Below are 19,963 nucleotides of genomic sequence, written 5' to 3'. Positions count from 1 at the left end.
GAAGTAGAAAGTATCAGAACATGGAAAATACTCAAGTAAAATACAAGTACCACAAAATTGTACTTATGTACAGTACCTGAGTAAATGTACTTAGTTACTTTCCACCACTGAGTACATGTTATACTGTTGTGTTTTTCTAAGCATTCTTTACTGCTCCTGTTGGAATAAAATAATTATTATTATTTAACTGAAAAGTAGTAATGTGCTTTTGATACCTTCACTTTTTTTGCATCAAATCATACCGGGATGTTTGCTGAAATCGATTGTATGTGGCACAGCTCTTCCTAGAAAAATTTGCACCAGTCGCCCCTGAAAAACTCCTTCATATAAATTAATATTAGACCCTGTTAGGGCGATTACATGTGAGTGAGAAGTATGGATTTTTTTAAACAGCTCCTGGATTTCTAGCATTTTTTTGTTTTATCTGTTCTCAGTATAAAGTATGGATTATGCTGACTTGGTGCCAAAACTTACACACTGAAAGCATGAAGTGGTTTTCTTTTGTATGCATCAAATGTAAGGCAATTATAGAAAGATTTTTTTTTAGTTTGGACAGACAATCATCACTGTGTGCAACACTGCATAGATTGTCTGAGCAACATGAGATGCTATTGGTAATGTCATTATATTCAAGCCTCAAGCAACTTATTTCCAAGGAGTACAGAGCTTCATTTTGAATTTACAGTTAATTCATTTAAACAAATATATTGAAACTAAGTAAAAATGCAAAACACTTTCCAGAAAATCCATTGCACAAGTATTTGTACCCCCTCTGAAAACCTTTATCATAACTGCATTTTGATGTATGTATTTGTTCATTTTTCTTGGCAAAAACTGTGCCATGAGGACAAAAGATGAATTCTAACAAATCTATGAAAGTTTACAGAAAAGTACCAATCAGAGAAAAAGATACAAGAACATTTACAAGGCGCTGAATATCCAACTAAGTGTAGTAAGGTCAATCCATTAATAAAAAGGTCTAAGAATATGGGGCACAGCTGTACGTCTGAGCAGGCTGTCCTGAGCTGAGTGTCTGTGTGGAAAAAGGCACAAATGAAGGGAGCCACTGAGGAAACTGAAGGAGCTTCATGGTTGAGATTGGAGAGACTGTGCAGTAGGTGCTTCACAAGTTGCAACCGAGAAAAAGAGAAAGTCACTTTTGAAGAAAACTCACATGACATCTGGTCTAGTGTTTGCCAGGTGTGTGTGTGGTACCCTGAAACAAACCTAACCAAACCTGACCATAAGGTTATCTGATTTTATAACACCGAAACTGACATTTTTGCCACCTTACTAAAGATTCATGTTTAAGCCAAAACACTGCATGTCAGCAGAAACAATGCCGCAAATCCACAGACAACCCCTCTGCAGCTTGCATGCCAACTGTGACTTTTCCAGCATGACAATGACCCCAAACATAAAGCCATAGCTATGCAGGAATGCCTTCAAAACAGCAATGTCAATAGTCCAGACCCCAGTCCAATTGAGAATTTGTGGCATGACTTTGCATGCACGCATCTATCCATCTATCTATCTATCTGTCAATCTGTCTGTTATTGTGTGTTACAATGTGCAGCAACCGGTCCTTATAGAAAGAGAGGGATGTAAAGAAAACAAAGTGATGCTCAAAGCCCGAAAACATCCTCCTCACTCCACACACATGTACACACATATAGGCTACACAGTATTTACAGCCACCGTCCCCTCCCATTGCTTAACTCCAGTGTCCTAGACAAAGACAAAACAGCAAATGGAATAATCAACCCTCAAACACTCACGTCATCTAACAATAACACACATAAACAGTTATGTCTGTCCATTCCACTGTGTGCTGCCCCTGGCCTCATCTACTGTCTGATGTCAGAGAGTCAGGGACGACCTTCTGCCTTACTACCTCTGCACTACCCCCATTTTCTCCTCCCCTTCACCCATTACCCTCTTCATCATCACTGTGTCCCCTGAAGGCAAATGACGCTTCCTCCTCAGCTTTCCAACCTGGAAGTTCAGAAAGGTTTTTAATGATACTGCAGAGCCTCACTGTAACTCCTTGCCCACCCAAGATCATTTTTTTTTCTCTTCAGCATGGCAACCAAGATGGATCACAGAAAAAAACGCATTCCTGAGTGATGCTGACCTGTTTCTACTGACAGTTCCCACAGAAAGAAGGAGAAAGTGGGAGAGGGGTGAGAGAGAGAACACAAGCACAGAGAGAAGAGAAAAAGTAGAGTGTGATCAGTGGACGTGTTTTAAAGTACTTATTCTATTAAATTTACAAATTAACATATTCACAGTGCATAGCCCAATTCTCTGTCCTCACCTAAAGTTATATGATAGTGAAACACTAATGATGTGCTGTCAGCACAGATTTACAACACTGCCTTTTAGTGTCAAATCTTGGTACTGCATCATCAGGGAAATCCCCCCTATGCAGCCAGTCAGACTGAGGCTCGTGCGGGCAAAGAGCAGAAGAACTAAAGAGAACCACTAAGCAGAGCGTACATCAGAGGGAAGAAAATGAGAGAAAGATAGATCTAGAAAAAATGTATCCCATCGTCTTTCTCTTCTTTCTTTTTCTTGCTTGTTTTTTTCCAACAACCTTGGGCCCGGTACAAATCTGAGGGTTCACAAGATGATTAAGTTGACACATATGAAAAAAGTAATACTTCTGTTACACAAAATGTATGTATTTCTTTAGATTTTCTTTTTTTTTGTTGACCTCCTTTGGCCTCTAAACTCATGTGCATAGGGTCACAAGCTGTGATGCAGTCACAAGTCAAGACACTCCCTCATTTTAATGGGTCACAAAAAGTCAAAAACCACTATGCCTGCTCATATAGTGTACATTATACAAATTATGCATGACATCAAAAACTGTAGCTGATGATATGAATGTAGAGATTTTGACGTCATCTCTGTTCAGACTCTCCCAGGTTAATTAAAGTGCCTGCGTGTGATGATGATCTGTGTGTTCGCACTCTCGGCGGCTGAAATGGTGCCGTATGTTGATCTCCTGTTATTTGAGATATCTGCCGTATCGCTCTTCATACTCTGTATGGAAATTGCTCTGCTCCGACAGACCCTCCGGGCTGAGGAGAGTGGAAAGGGAGATGGGATTGAAGGGGGGGGGGGGATGGCAGGGAGGGAGGGAGGGATGTGTGTGATGTGTGTGTTGAGGTGGGGTTAGTGAGGGGAGAAAGGGAATACAGTGGGAGAGTGATCTGAATAAAATCCTCTTGTTGAGTAGTGTAGGGCCTCAAGGAGTTTTGTTAGAAGGAGGTGATGACAAGGGCAGGAGGAGGGCATAGACACTACACTGCGCTATGTGTGTGTGTGTGTGTGTGTGTGTGTGTGTGTGTGTGTATGTGTCGGGGAGATGGTGTATAATAGTGTGACGCCCCTCCCACTGTCTTGGAGGCTGTCCTGTTCAACCTCAGAGAGGGTCCTCTACTGATTAAGCTTCACCTGGGCTATATAAACTGGCCCATGTGCTTCTTCCTGCCTCTCCTCTCCTACAGTTCACATCCACCCTAAATTACCTTCTTTTGCTTTTGCTGCTTCTACACCTCCACAGCACACACGCCGCACATCCCGCATTTCTGATACTACTGATTTCCACCCCCCATTGTTCATTTGTGTTCACTTTAGTAACTGTGTCACGTTCCCTGAGCCAGACGTAGTGTAAAACTTTCAAACACACAAAACCTGCATGCGCACACACAACTCACATACAGACACAAGGCACCTATGTAAGTGTGTATAAAAGTGCTCAAAGGTTTAGCCCATGTGTTCCTTGTTTGTTCTTGATATTTCAGGGTTGTGACGGATGCAGCGGGTCATAAATCCACCTGATTCCTCCTCTATAGGTAATATACTACCTCTGGACTCTCTGTAGTCAAAAATCACTGTAGGTGCATGTGCAGTGCAAGTGTACAGTATGTCATCCTGTATGTGTCTGGGCTCTCAGGGCCATCTAGGAGGCATTATTTTACAGTTACACCACAGGACTCCAAACTGCACCAGAGAGACCTCCTGGGAACTGGACATCTCAGTAGGAGAGAGAGTATACTTATAAGAAGAACTACTTATTTTCAAGCAGTGTGACAGCAGTTCCAGAGTTTTAATCAAAGTAAAATACGATGAAGAGACATGTGGTATTACATAAAAAAAACATACTCAAACTGGAAAATAATTTACACAAAATGATCACTTGAACTTTCGTTCAATTTAAAGGAACAGTGTGTAACATTTTGGTGGATCTATTAAAATGTAATATAATACTCATAACTATGTTTTCATTTGTGTATAATCACCTGAAACTAAGAATCATTATGTTTTTCATTAGCTTAGAATGAGCCCTTCATATCTACATAGAGAGCATGTCCTCTTCACGGAGTCCGCCATTTCTACAGTAGCCCAGAACGGACAAACCAAACACTGGCTCTAGCGAGAGCCTTTTGTGTTTTTACGTTACCTGGAGGCCACCGTAGTTCTCTGAAACACCTGTGAAACTGTGGTAATGTGAGCCACAGAGTGCAAAACCGTGGTACCGCCAACCGTCGTCTGACTTCAGTTGCTCCTAAAGTAGTGTTATTATGGTAAGGATGGCCTCTGAGTGAGGCGAACGGCGTCACCGCGTTTTTTCAGCCTCGGCTCACGTTACCGCAGTATGGAGAAGTGAGCGGAGGGGTACTCAATAGTTGCAATCTGCAACCACATGCGGCCAAATCCTGCGCTCTGTCCTTCTAAGTGTCTCAGAAGCAGTGCCAGTGGTGTAGTGTATTGATCAGGAGCATCAGTGCTAAAACCTGCACGACTAAGCAAGTAACTAAGATTAATCAGGCCCTTAACGTGTTCTGTGAATCTACTCAGGGAAACCAGCATATAAAGATTCAAGATGTTGTAAATGCATGAAGATGAAGCAACGTATCCGAAAGGTCAGTATTTACAGAAGTTGTAGCTGAAGAAAGTCTGCAGATCGTGTTTGATAAGGTCTAGTATTTAAAGGGCTACAACTCTTCTCTCAGATCCAACTGCAGGTACAGTAGTGCCACACAACGCTGTGTCCATCCAGCGGGTCTCTGACCTCTGCTTCCTTAAGAGCTTAACGCTCCTTCCTCCCTTCATACTGTTAATGCTGCTTGATCTGCTGTTCATGTCACAGCTTCTTCTTTTAAAAAGTTCAAATACGCCTTGCACAGATGTTTTCTCTCATTTTGCCTGATTAGCCTTCTCCCCCAGGACTGAGTAGACTTATACAAACCAGGCATGATTGACAGCTCTGTTGACTCTTTAGTCGCTCAGCACCTTCCTTACATTTTCTCACATCTTATTACCCCTTCTCCCTCCCTTTCCTTCTACGTCTGTTTCCCTGCTGTTCCTCTTCACATTTCAACATAATCTTAGAAATACTTCTTTCTTTTTTTTCATATATTTGATGTAGACGGTGCTGTCATAATTGATTTGTGAGTATAATAAGTGTCTTGGTCAGCCTCTAGTCACCACTTTGTTTTCCGTACTATGATAATGTCAAAATGTCTGCTGTGAAAAAGGCCTACAGGCTAACCCGATGTCAAGCATGGATGACATTTAAGCAAAGAAGACATTAGTTTTTAGGTGTAGCCAAGAAAACAGGTGTCAAACAAACTAAAGGGAAATTATTCAATTAATTAATTAATGAAGGAGAGAAAGTGAAATATAAAAATGTTTTTAACGAGTGACCGAGATCCTCCGATAGGCGAGATGTGAGAGCAGGAACATTGACGAGTCCTCTTTGTCGCTGTTTTAATGTCTATTGTGTTTATTAAGGTTTAAAAGCGGCTGATACCTTTTGATGCCAGAAATAACAGCCATGCTCAGCTGCCAACCACAGCCCTGCATCCTGTCAGAAAGGAAGTGAGGGTGTGTATGGACATTTCAGGGAGGTGACACAGGAAGTTAACCAAGCCAAAGTGTCAGCGGTTCAGTTCCTTGATGGAGAGTCATCACAGTGCCTGACAAACAGGTTACAAATTGTAAACACTGTCGAATAAAGAAATACAAAATAACCACGGTTGTGAAGTATAGATCAAGGATATGTTCTCTAACAGTTACACTTGATAACTGTAATGCATCTTGAAAAAAAAAAAGGTTTTATCAGCAGCAGTGACGCATGTCACAAACACAGAAGAGAGAAGGAGAAAATGCAACCTCTGGAGAGAAGCCTGGACTTTCTCCTTGTTTATTTATTCATTTATTTCTGGAGGATCTCTTCCCTCTCTCGAAGGTCAGAGGTGCAACTAAGGAATGTGTTTCCTCCGAACAAGGAAAAACTAACACGTCCAGCTCATACAGTGTAGACTGGGTCACAGTTCATTCAGTTTACTGGACCATACTCCCCTGCTTAAATAGACGTTCAACAAAAATAAATGCAACTTTTCTACAAGGTGCTAAGGCTGTGGCCTCACTTGAGTCATTTCAAGGCATAAAAAGAAATGTTTTCAGAAAAGCATTCATTTATTTGACCCTATCAACTTCAGTAAGGATATTCTCCACTAATAAGTGTCTCAGTCTCAGTGAACAGGATGTTAAAAGGAACTGCAAAACCGAGAAGACTGTAGACTCTATTACAGATCAAATATAGTCATTTGACATGTGTGGGTCAGGGAGCTTCTACTTTCCCTTGTACCTCAACACAGCTGTAGTTGACCTCTAAACTCTTTCCCAGAGAGGCATAGCCTGGCTGGAGCCTGTGTGTCTGTGTCTGTGTGTGTCCTCACTGACACAAGGATGACCCAATCCGCTTTCACCTGTACTTGTCAGTCAGTCACGAGGCCCCTCCCAGGCCTGAGGCTCCTCTGGGCCCCTCCCATCAGGGACCTTGAAGAGTCTTGACATACTTCTGATGAGCATTCCTCTCTTCTCAGGTCACGGAGACCCAACGGAAGAAGGCTCCGCACGGTGGGAAGAAGAGGAGAGCATTTAGGAGGGGGGAGGAGGCGACGAGGGGAGAAGAGAGAGAGACAGACAGAAGGAGTGAATGTGAGGAGAAGGAGAGCGAGTGATAAGAGCGGTCCTGATGATGCGTTTCCCTGCTGGGTCATCAGTGATCCACATGGAACTGGAGATCCTGGGACACCTGTTCTCTGCAGCAGATGTTAGCGAACTATCTCTCACTCTGTCGTCCTTCTATGATGTTCTGCATGTAGCAACTCAAATTTAGATAACTGTTTTACTTGACTTTGTATAAACTAGAAACTCTAGTGGTTTGAATTTTGTCAAGATGTAGTTTTAGGATGAGATGGCAAACATTCAAACACACACACACACATGCACTGGCTTTGTAGTAGCCCTTAAATCCCCCCCCCTGGCTCTCTGACACATCACCGTCTTTCGCCTCGGCAGCTCGGCAGCTAATAACCAAAAAGTAATGACGAGGATGAAAACACAGGACATCAGGGGCGAGAGGAAAGGCCAGCCGAATCCGGGGATGGTGCTGCTCGTAAAGAGACGCCTGGAATAATGGGAAAGGAATGTGGTGTAACGACTCCCCTGGGACTGGCCCAGCCGAAGGCCCTCTGGCTCGGGAACAACAAACGAGAACGCTTGAGGAGCGCAGGGTGCACACATAAGGGCTTTAACAGCACCCCCCACCCCATTCACACACACACACATACACACATAGATCCACACCCCCACCCCCCCTTCCTGTGCCGACCTACTGGAGTCGGCTGTTGTTGTTGGCTGCCTGCCACCTTCGGAAGAAGCGCGCCCTCAGCCTCTCCCTCCTTCCCCTCTCTTCACTCCCTCCTTCTCTCCCTCTCTCGCTGCGAACGAGCTGCCAGGGAAATGCTGATGACATGACATCTTCGGAGAGGTCCCTGGAAAAAGTGATTACCGCCCACCCTCGTCCCTATCAAATAATCCTATTCCTTGTCCACCATCCCGCCTTCCAGTCTACGCAGCAGCACTCAATATCCAGCCCATCTCCCTCTATCACCTTTCTGTCTTTGCGTGTGCATGTGTTCATGCGTGGGTGTGTGGTCGTGTATTTCTCTCTCTATAGCAGCTAGATCACTTGTCCTTTGCCCCCCCAGGGGAGCAAATGCATTAATTCTCGACCCCTGGCAAACACATTTACGCACATGCAGTCGCAGCTGTCAAGTGCCGGCATTTTCTTCTCAGGTTCTGACCTTTAACCCGTGAGCGGAGTATTCAAGCCAGGTAGGAAAGCCCCTTGTCTCCTGTTCATTTTGCTCCAGTGAACAGAGGTGCTGTCTGATACATGAGGTGCCTGACTGACATACACATAACGTGCATAAGGACTCTTTAATTCCCTGCACACACATGCAAACGAGGGCACGCTACACACAGAATCTCCTCTCACGGCTCATCTGGATTCCCGGGGTGTGTTGGTCACGCGAGGAGCAGTATGATCGCCGAGTGTGAGCCAGTAGTCAGATGACGAGAAAAAGTTCAGAGGGGAGGAAGGATGAAGGCAGGCTGGGCCGCTGCATTTGGGTCGGAGCCATCTTTACATCCAGCCCTTTGACTCACAGCTTGGTGCCAGAGCCATTAAACCACTATGAACTCTGATTTTTCCAGAGGATGTCATGGAAGACAGCGAGCGAACACTCGTTTTTGAACATTGACATGTGATGAATGATGTGCTGACTCTCCCATATATAATATTGTTTCTCTTTAATGTGGTGAATGTCACAATAGTTTTTTGTCTTTCAGTGTGCAATTCCCAGAGATTACTTCATAGTTCTGGTGTTGTACTTTGTATTTCCAGTGGCGTGGCTCTAGGAATGTCAGCTGACCGTCCACACACTGAAATATCTAAACACCTACTGGATGAATTTCCATGAGAGATAACACAGATATTCATTGTGCCCTGATGATGAATCCTAACGACTTTGGTGACCCCCTGACTTTTTATCTAGCACCATCAGCAGGTCAAATCTTTCACTTAATCAGTGAAATATATCAACCTATACTGAATGGATTGGCACAAAATTGTGCACAGATATTCGTGGTTCCCAGATGATGAATCTTAATTACTTTGGTGATCCTCTGACTTTTCCTCTAGCGCCATCATAATGTTGCCATTTGTGGTTTTGAGCGAAATGTCAGCTATTGGATGAATTGCCATGAAATTGGGTGCATACTTGCAATATTATAATTGCCTCTGAATAATCTATATCTGATAATGCCATACAATCTTTTGTTGCTGCTGTTGCAAAGTGCATCACCTAAATACAGGGGTGCAAATCGTGGCATTTATTTGTTTGAGAATAACATGTTATGTGCTTTCAAATCTCTAATCAGCCCCTTTCCCTCAAGTTTTTATTTTGTTGTTGCTGAGGCCATAAAACATTCAAAGTGGAGACATCAAGTGACCAGTGCTATCCAGAAGTATTTTCCTCTCCTATCCTTCTCTCTATTCTCCAGCTCTCCTCCATGACAACCGCTTTCACAATCCCCCTTCCCGAGCCATGCCGGGCTAAGGGCCAGAGTTGCACTTGAGAGCAAAAGAGCCCGTCTTTCTTCTTCTTTCTTTCGCTCAAACAAAACAATCCCGTCACACTGAAACACAGTCTTCAGTACTTATAGATCTTCTTTTTCCTTAAGGTACTCTTTGCATGCCAGATCATAAAATATGCATTAGACAGTGTGTCAGCGGTTCGCTTACATAAGAATAAAAGCTTGATGATTCAAAACCATTTTCAGAAAGATGAGAGCATCATACATTAGGGATGGGACTCTCCAGAGGCCCTACGATTCGATATTATCATGATACTTAAATCATGAAACAATCTTATTGTGATTTTAAACATTTTGCGATATATTGCAATTAGATATATCAACATCAGACATCAGAACTGCGCCAATAGCAACTGTTATAAAGAAATAACAGGCGGTAGAACGCCATGATTGACCAATCAGAATCGAGTATTCAACAAAACCGTGTAATAATGCGATTTATTACCTTTTCTCAACTGCAAATTATGCAGTTTGTCAACATCAGTTTTATCTAATAAGATACAGTTTTCACTCTGTTCATCTCAGAGTCTTCATTCACATATCTTGAGGTCAGAGGTCAAGGGACCCCTTTGAAAAAGTTTTTCCTCGCCAAAATTTAGCGCAACTTTGGAGCGTTATTTTGTGTTTTTCACGACAAGCTAACATGACATGGTTGGTACAAATCAATTCGTTTTCTATTGTCTATCTCTGTTCTCTATTGTTAAGAGGTTAATAGTTTATATAATAAAAGATCGATACTTGTATATCGATACAATATTGCCACGCAAAATATCGCGATACTATGCTGTATCGATTTTCCCCCAAGCCCTAATATACATCGCACTCTTTTTTCTGTCCTGGTCACACCCTCTTCGTATAACAGTGCTCTTCTCTCTTATGGTACTGTATATACACTAGCAAATAGAAACAGGCCAACATGTTTAGTTTTGATGATAAGACAAGTTGACAGATTTGGACTCAGCTCTCGTTTACACCACTAGATGTCTCTCATATTGAAAAGTACTGTGCTTGTGTTGCTAAAAGAAGAGATCATTAATGTCTTCATCTAACCTCAGCAGATAAATCTAAATGGTCCGTGATGGATAAAGTCTGCTGTGTTGTATTTGTTCCAGAGTCGATGCCGTAATGCTGTTAGTGTAACTTAGTCATTCGGGGCTCCGGCTGTGTCCGCCACATCCAGGAATTTGCTGTTGTGTTTGTCTGTGTCAGTGTGTATTTATGTGGTATGAATCATATGTGTGATTGTTCATGTGTCTGCATCTATTTCTGTGTGCACAAGGAAGTGTGTGTGTCTGTGTGTGTGTGTCTGTGTATGTATGTGCATTGCTCATCCCCAGATGTGCCGAGCAGGTGGTCACATTACTCTCCTCTGAGCTAAACTGCAGGCAGGGGAGGCCACAGCTCTTATACTAATTCTCATGTATCACCGTTTACCTGACGACAGAATGAGCACAGAATCAAAAAGCCGCCTCTGTGCATTTAATCAAGTTTCACCCGGTCGGTGTGTACATGTCTGCGAGTTCTCATGTGCGTGCGTGATTGAGCACATGTGTGTTTATCATGATGCCTCACCTCAGCTCTCCCACAGCTTCCCAGCAGTTTCCCGAGGATGAAAGCGAGTGAAACCCCAGACTAGTGGGGCTCCACAGCCAATTAGGATTGTTTATTTAGCCAGCCACGGCCGCCTAGCAGAACAGGAGCACACAGCCAGCCACACAGCCCTGCACTGGAAACCTCTCCTCTCTCTCTCTCTCTCTCTTTCTCTCTCCTCTTTTTCCACTCCTTTTGGCTCCATCTCCTCTCTTGCTTCTCTACACCCTTTGCCCTTTTTCTCCAACTTTTATTACTCTCCGGTCAGATGCAACCTTTCCAGGATGCTCCAGAAGTCCTAAGCTGATAATCAATAACTCTGATATTCTTTGATCTATTTACTCAGCGGTTTCTTTATTTGTTTAGGGATGCAATTGTTGCTACAAGCATTAGCGCCCATAATCAAGCCCTCACATAGCACCTAAAGCACACACGTACATGTACAAATAGACTGGATCATTTTCTCTCTCCAAGTCCCTGATATTCATCCTCCGGTAACATAATATTCTAGTTGTGGTGAGGCCTGTCATACATTGTTGCATGTCCAAGCAGTCCAGCGTCTGCATTTATCCAATCTCCCATTGTTGGGCTCAGATCATGACAGTATTGTGGTTTCTCCGTGTCTGAGATTTACTGATTTCTGACCAGTATAAATCCTCCAGCCTTATAGTCTGATGTTTTCACTGCAGCAAACTGACGTGGGGAGTTATCGCTGTACAGGGGTTCTCACGCATATTGGCGCTAACCATGCCAGGACTTATTTATCGGAAAAAACAAAAAATCAAACTGGCAACAGATGCCACACATCCCAACCTCACCCCTCACCCTTTACTTCTCCCTCCAGCTTTCCTCAATCGTTTCACACCAGCCATCAACCAGCATCCTCTCCCTCATCCAACACCATAATCAGGGTTCTACATCTTCTCCTCTTTCCTTCGCCTCCATCTCTAACCGTGCGCCTGTTCCTCTCTTTCTCCACCATACTGCTCTTTTTTCCTTTTCTTCTCATCAGCGCAAACTTCCCATGATGGATTGGCTCACTGACTGACGCCTGAGGGGGTTTTAGTGTTGTGTGTGCATTGGGGTGTGCGTTCGGGGGCTATTGGACTGAGGCAATGTGCCGAGGAGAGAGACCTGGGTGAGCAGGCAACATGATATCCTACTACGATAGATTTAGCTTGTGTAGGGTACTTTCACAGGGGAAAGATGAGTCTTTATTGAATTAACCACTGCACTCACACCTCAAACACACACACACACACACACACACACACACTCAAACAGAGTGATTGGGTCCTCTTCAACTTCCCCCCTACGGAAAACACCCAGAGGTTTCCAAGAGGTTTTGCAAACATAAACACAGTAACACACACACACACACACACACGTATGCATGCATACATTAGCTCACACAGGGCGCCTGGGGCTTCTAGGAGAGTGGAAAATGTAAAAGGATCTTTGTGTACCTCTGCACATGCCTGCTGTGCCAGGGCTCCTGGATAGGTGGGGAAGTACCTGTTTACTCCGACACACAGTCAGTAACCCAATCAGTGTGTTGGACAGGTACTAGAGGGGCCAAATGGGCTGCACGTCCCTGACTGGGCAACAGGCCAACCTGAGAGAGTTCACTCCGAGGTCACACAGCAGACAAACAAAACCCTCCAGGTAAGAGGGGCAGCATGCAAACCAGACAAAAGAAACTCGGTGAGGCACGTTCAGCGCATTGAATGACTTTTTAGAGTCTGGCAACACACACGTTACTAAATGAGTAAGTAAAGAGAATTGACACACAAAGTATGAGAGTTTGAGTGAGTTAGTTTACTCATAGAGCAGCTCAGTGCAGGAATAAAGGTCTGTTCACTGACTCCTTCTACATGGGAGCCTGTGGTTTGGGCCTGCCGTGACCACAGTGCATGTGTGTGTGTGTGTGTCCTCTAACCCTTCCTCCACCATCACTCAACAACGTGGGCTTGACTGTGGAGAGCCAAAGATCATGGAAACCAACATCATTTTACAAGACCTGACAGCACTTTGATGAGTAAACCTGGGCGGCTGAGAATTAGTAAAAGACAGCGTTGACTAATTTCTTTTCATTCATCGTGTGGGAGCACTGTGGCCACCTGAGCATGACGTCAGCCTTAAAGTTTGGAGGAGAAATTAAATTCTTTAGCTGTGCTTAATTTTTGTAGAGTAATTGTGCTAATTGTGATTTTTTTTTATTTACATAGTTGGGTTCCCCACAGAAAATGTTTGAAATTAGTGGAATGGGATGCTAAATACTTTGACGCAGTTGCATCTTGAACCATTCAGACCTGGTTCTGGATGACAAAAGACAGACTTGTCCTCTTAATCTAAGCATGATACTGAAAAAAATCACATGATCTGGAAGGGTAATGTCTACAGACTAATCCTTTGGAAAAAAATAAAATATTAAAGAGATATTCCTCAGAACTTTGCATGCAAGTAGGTATTTAACCCAGATTTTAGAACAGAAGATTTTTGGGAAGTTATAGCCATTGGATTTGCTGACTGACAACTGAAATCAACTTTGTATTTGAACTGTTATAATAGTTTTTCAGTGGCCAATATTCATCTGGATTTAATTTATAAGCTATCCCGAAACCTTCAATTGACCTTGGACAGTTTGAGTGAAAGTCTGTAAAATAAAGGTAGTATTGGTAATGTTGAGAAACTAGCAGGAGTATGCTTTTAACATTATCCAACCAAAAAACCAAGCCCAGTGTTGCCAACTCTTTTCCAATGAAAGTAGCCAGCAGCACTAGCTCCAAAAGTCCCTAAATCTAGAGAGAAAGTCGGCAAGTTAGCAACATTGACAGTCCGTCCCTTCAGGCCATTTATTTAATAAACATTTATATTTAATAATGATATGCTAAAGTAGCATATAATCATTAAAATAGGGCCCTTAGGCTTGAGAAGCAGCTGTGTGCTGCTCTTCATTGGAGGTGGAAAACCAAAACTAATAGAAGACACTTCTGATCAGGCAAAGATCTCACCATTGTGTGACTTATTGTCTACACAAATGTAACCTGGTAGCTAATGTAATGATTCAGGGAGGTTTTTTAAAGAAATTTCAAAGAAGTTATTTGCTAATTATAATCTATTTATCGGCAGACATGGAAATAAAACATATCAATTAACTTTGTATTCTTTTCCTGGAAATGTATTAAGTAAATTACCAGCTATTTATTACTGCTTATTGGGAAATAGCGGAATATAATTATTAAATAATGTTTATAATAAAGTCGTTTTGAATCGATTTTGAGGTAAATATTGGGGTAATTACAAAGAAATTTCAAATAGGTTACTTGCTAATTATCACCTAATTACCATGAAATTTACGGACCTGTAAAATGAAGTGTTACAGATTTTTTGTCTTTTATTTTTGTCAGCGCATTTGATTTATTGATTACAGTCAGGATGTAATGAGAATTTCAACTAATAAAAAAAATAAAACTGTTTTTGAGGAACACTACCAACCCTAGCTTTGATTTGTAAATAAAGCATTCATTGTAAATGGTAAATGCATTCAGTATTACAGTAACGTGACTGTACTCAAACTAAATAACAGGATCCGAGCATCCTTTTTTGGGGGGAAAAAACTGGTGTGAGAGAAATCAAAGTCTTTTGTGGAGATCAGTATATATTTCTCTTTTTGTCAGAGTGGTCAGAGGTCAGAGTGAGCTCAGAAAAAATATCTATTTTAGACTGGAAAACTACACAAAAATAGACCAGCTAATGGATATTTAATCATTTCCAGTATGTACTGTGACCTCTGTTACCATTCTGGGCGAAAAGTTGGCTCACTTAATATGCGGCTCACGTTAAAAGATAAAAGTTGGTTTCCATCAGTGTGTCAGACACCCTGAAGGCCTGACCTCTCTATTCTGTGGGTTGGCTGGATAGATGATATAGATGGTCATGCACAATCAATCTCAATTCACTCCCTGTGTGAAACACCTTTAATACTGTCTGGGCTGTGTTTGGTACATCGCACTCTTTCTCTTCTCTGACTTAGTGTCAGGTTGGCAGAGCTGCTGCTGGCCTGCAGACTGGCAGGGCTATTGTTTTCATTTCCCTTCCATTAAACACAGCCTTGGGAGAAAAGAGAGGGAAAGTAGGAGAGGAGGGGTGGGCAACTATCTTGGGAGGATCTGTTGCTACTAGACAGCGTGTTTATCATAACAGCTGCTGTCCACAGGGGAAACTTGGCAGGTTACATCAAAGGCTCATTCACAGCCCACCTCTACCATCTCACACACATACACAACCATGCATACGGGCATACACGCACTCACAGACGGACGAGCTATCCTCCCATTCAATGTGCAAAATATATCGAGAGAGAAACCCTATAAAAGGCTCACTCTCAGGTTAAAGGAAGTTATGTTCCAGCCTTTATTACCTAAGCAGTTAGCTCGCAGCAGTGAGGCCTTTTTACGATTGTTCTGGTTTTTGTGTAAATGAATTAAAGTTCCATTTGAGTGGCGCCCCTTGTATATGCCAACACATTCTTCAGATCGAGAGCTGAGCTGGCCTCGCTTCAACACATCTCTCTCACAGACTCGGGTTAATAGGCAGCAGTCCTCACAATCCCTCCCCTCGATAGAGAGAGGAAGAGAGAGAGACAGAGAGAGAGAGAGAGAGAGAGAGAGAGGGTAAGGAAGCCAATGAGAGCGTTTTTATACAGCAATTTTACCAGACTCCTCAAAGGCTCAGAGGATGAGGTTACTATTTATTTCCTTGTTAAGTCTCCCCCTGCTCTGTGAGAGGAACCCAATCATGTCACTCTGCTGCCATCATGAGGCCGAAAAAAACAACTACCAACTATTCTTCCATAGATACACAGTTATCCACCATGGCTACATTGTCTTTTAACTTTTAGTACATACTGCAGCTGCCCTCACAAAGTATGCACCGTTGCATACAGAGGATTGTGGGTCAGAAAAGCATGCTGGAACCAGAATGGCACTCGGAGAGCGCAGACCTGCGCCAAGGTGCCAGACAGATCACAGCTCACAGATGGCGGTACCGTGAGGTGGTCGGCTTATTATTACCACAGTGTGTTTCCGTGGAACGTATCGACAGATGCCTCTCTCATTCAGCAGCCTTGTTATGTCTGTACAACGTTACACCACGTTGTCTCTCATCCCGTCATCTACAGCTTTTTTCTTTCCCACCACGAACGGACAGCAGCTCCCGCACCTCGAAGTCTCGCCACACATCCAGACACGTATCTCTCTGCTCTCAGAAGGAGGCGTCATCAGTTGCACTGCGTATGTGTTATACCCTGTGGTCTTAATGCTCAGGCTGATCGGAATCCTTAAAAAAATCCCTGAATCCGGATCATGATCTGGATCGCCACCTAATGGATTGTTCATTGTGCTACACTTCACCCCTCCAAAAAATTTCAATCAAAACCATCATGAACATTTGGAGCAATCCTGCTAACAGACAGACAGACAGACAGACAGACAGACAAACAAACAAACAAACAAACCAACGCCGGTGAAAACATAATCTCCTTCCGAGGCCCTTGGCCTTGACGGAGGTAAAAATACTGCAAAATGTGACCGGATGTAGTAGGATATCCTGGTATTTTTGGCATACTGCATTTGACATACTATGTATTGGGACATACTAAATCTTTTTCTGGCATACTAAATGTTGCACAGTATGTTTTGAAGGAAAGTTTTGATTTTCGGGAAGTGTAATATTTTTTCTATTTAACCAGAGTCAGACCAACTCATGGATTCCTTTCCTATATCTCTGAATTAAGTTTGTGTATTAGTTAAAAAAGTGAGATTGTCTTAGTAGCTAAACACATGGATGTTGAGAGCAGCGCTGATACACAGCCAATAAGGCTGAAAAGAACTGTAATGGCTTCCAACAGGAGGGCAGAGACAGAGAGACTGCGGACAATCTTGTTGCTTGAGATTAATGTTTTTGTACATGTCCCCTGACAAATAAATTTAACAAAATAAAACGAGGACCACAGAGGATCATGGCCATGGTGCAGACTGCGGTCAGAGGGCAGGAGGTGAGGTAGTCACTTCTCAAAGCAGACATTTTTATTTATCATAGTCATCACATTAATAATGACTCAGCTAAATGCAATTCAGCCATCATTATTTTTATTATTTACACCTGTGCTTTTCCTGCTGGGACATGTCAACATGTTTTTGTTGAAAAAGGCTTTATCATCACCAAGGCAGCAGTGTTGCTTGTTTGGTTCTGTTTACCCAAGACAATTGTGTTGAGCTTGTTTGCACTCTTTTTATTGTTAGCCTGCTTGAGTCTAACTCATTCATACCTGGGGGACCATTATACCTTCAGGCCTCTGTTTGGCCTCTGAGCAGCTACAGAGAGAAAGAAGCAACTCAAACTTAATTATGCTGTTTTTCACAAATAGGTTTTAGACTCGTTCTGATGAAGGCTGTGCCTAAACAAACTGGTTCAGGCAGTCTTTTACCTCCATAGATGTTCAGGAGAGGAACCCTTTATCTGTAATAGTACACACACACAGATGTACACACACGCACACACATTACAGCTGTTCTCTGCCCTCAGCTAGCGCAAATTACACAACATGAGTTTGCTCAATTGATGTGTCACGACAAGAAAGTGTAGCCTTTAAGAGCTGGTATATGGTACTACGAAACAATGAGCATATTTTGTTCTGTTTAAATGACTAAATACGCTCTACTGCAATGGCAATTGGAAACATATCATTTCAGCTAGACAGCATACAAATGTAAAATTACATGAAATCTCATCATCATTTTGTTCCCGTTGAATGAATACATCAATAATAAGCAGCCCAGTCGTGGCCACTGAACATGAGCAATAACAACGGTTATTGGCAGGCTGCTACTGTGTGACCTGAGGCTGCACTCATACCGAGTCACAACCACTGGTTCTATCTCATTTGTATGTGTTACAATAAAACATAAATGCAAATGCAGCTGTTATCACATGTCGAGGCCGTAAATACAATATAGCTCACATGCACTCCTTTGGGGACTGTTATCCACACAAACACGCACACACGTATTCATTGAGCCACGTCTGGAGGACATCAATACAAAGACAGAGCACACTGACGTCAGTGCAGCGGCGCTTTTCAACTTGCTGCCATATTTCATCCTTTTTTCAGTCTGTCAAGTTTTAATGAGGTCATTATGGCTTCAACACATTGCATGTATCGGATAGTGATTGTGATGAATGAAGGAGATATCTTGTGATTTAAAACCATACAGTAATTAATGGTTTAACATCTACATATTGGGATTTTCTTACAAAGGTTCTGTGTCAGTAGGGATGGAGTATTGTTCGTCATTTTGTCTGTCTGTCTGTGTATCTGTCTGTCTGACTGCCTGTGTATCTGTCTGTCTGTCTGTCTGTCGTGTGTGTCGTTGAAATCCTTCCCTCTGGATCTCTCCCTGCTCTCCCCGAGGCTCCCCAGCTGAAACAACACCGAGTGGAGGACTCTTAAGAGCCTTGCTCTATCCTCTCTCACACACTCACACGGCGCCGCCAAAATCATAAGCCCTCCACTCATCTCCTGCCAAAACCTCTTCCTCGTGGCACGGAAGTGTCAGCTCTGTTTGACAGTTTCTGTGATGAATTAGCAGAGATTTTTCCAACTTCATTGTTTGTATTAACCTCTGTCTGCTGCTTTTTGAAATTAGAAAAAGAGAGGTCCGTCAGTGTGGTGGATCTGTATGTCTCAGGTGAATATACAGTATGACCTCATACTGTATATTCACCTGAGACATGTTTGGGAGGACTGGGGTCTCACCTACGATGGAGTAGTAGGTCACCATGGCAACAGTTGAGTGTCTGGAGAGATGAAAGTAAATGAGTGAGAGGGAGAGAGGGGAAGAAATGAGCACACCTGGTGAAAGAGAGGAGCGGTGAACTCGCTGTCCACATGTCTGTGTTAACTGTAAATCACAGCCACACTGTGTGAGATCTTTTTTCTGTGTTTATGCATGTGCAGTTTGCTATACAGGAACCTGCAAATGAGGAAGACATATGATAATTAAAAAAAACATATCATGATTTAGAAACTTACACAAGTTCTGACAGTAGGAGTGTGATTGGCCTGCGCTTGATGGTGATAATGGTTATGGTGACACACTAACAGATGGAGTGTGAGAGGGTGAGAGAGAGAGCTGTCCTTCAGACAGATGGAGGCAGTGATGCTGTTTCTGATGACGGGGCCCCAGAGACAGGGCCAATCGCCTGTGCCTCTCTGCTGGCCAGCAGGCTCCTATTCTGGGCTTTGTTCTCTGTAATCTGCTAACCTGTGGAGTATCAGACAGATGAGACACATTTACAGGGTTGTGAGCAAGAACACAAGCCTTCAGATGGGACACCAACAAAGCCTCTTTCATTAACCTGACTCGCCTGAGGATTTACACCATTTTAAAAGGATTTGGCTACGCGTGTGTGTGTAACGGGTATGTGGTGTTGTGTTGAGCAGCAAATGTGGCTTTTGCAATATCAACAGCAATGTAGGATTAAAGACAGTTATTGGTGATAAGGCTGTCAGTTGTCAAGGATTTACATGAGAGCAGATTATAAATGTCTCCCCGAAGACAGTGTCACTGATGTGCTGATGAATTCTTGATGTTTCTCTGTAGCGCTTGAAGCAACGCCGGTTATAGAGAGACAATGTTGTTTTAACATGTTTGCACGGAAGAGGGCAGCAGAGAGTGAGCTCCAAACCTCAGGAGGAAAAGTCACCATATGCAGAGTCTCAGTGTACACATGCATGAAGCGCATTGGCCTGGTTCATCACACAGACACACTTTCTCTCACACGTGGG

Source organism: Sebastes umbrosus, chromosome 2 (genome assembly GCF_015220745.1).
Source record: "Sebastes umbrosus isolate fSebUmb1 chromosome 2, fSebUmb1.pri, whole genome shotgun sequence".
Lineage (NCBI taxonomy): Eukaryota > Metazoa > Chordata > Actinopteri > Perciformes > Sebastidae > Sebastes > Sebastes umbrosus.
Note: the sequence above shows the minus strand (reverse complement) of the source record.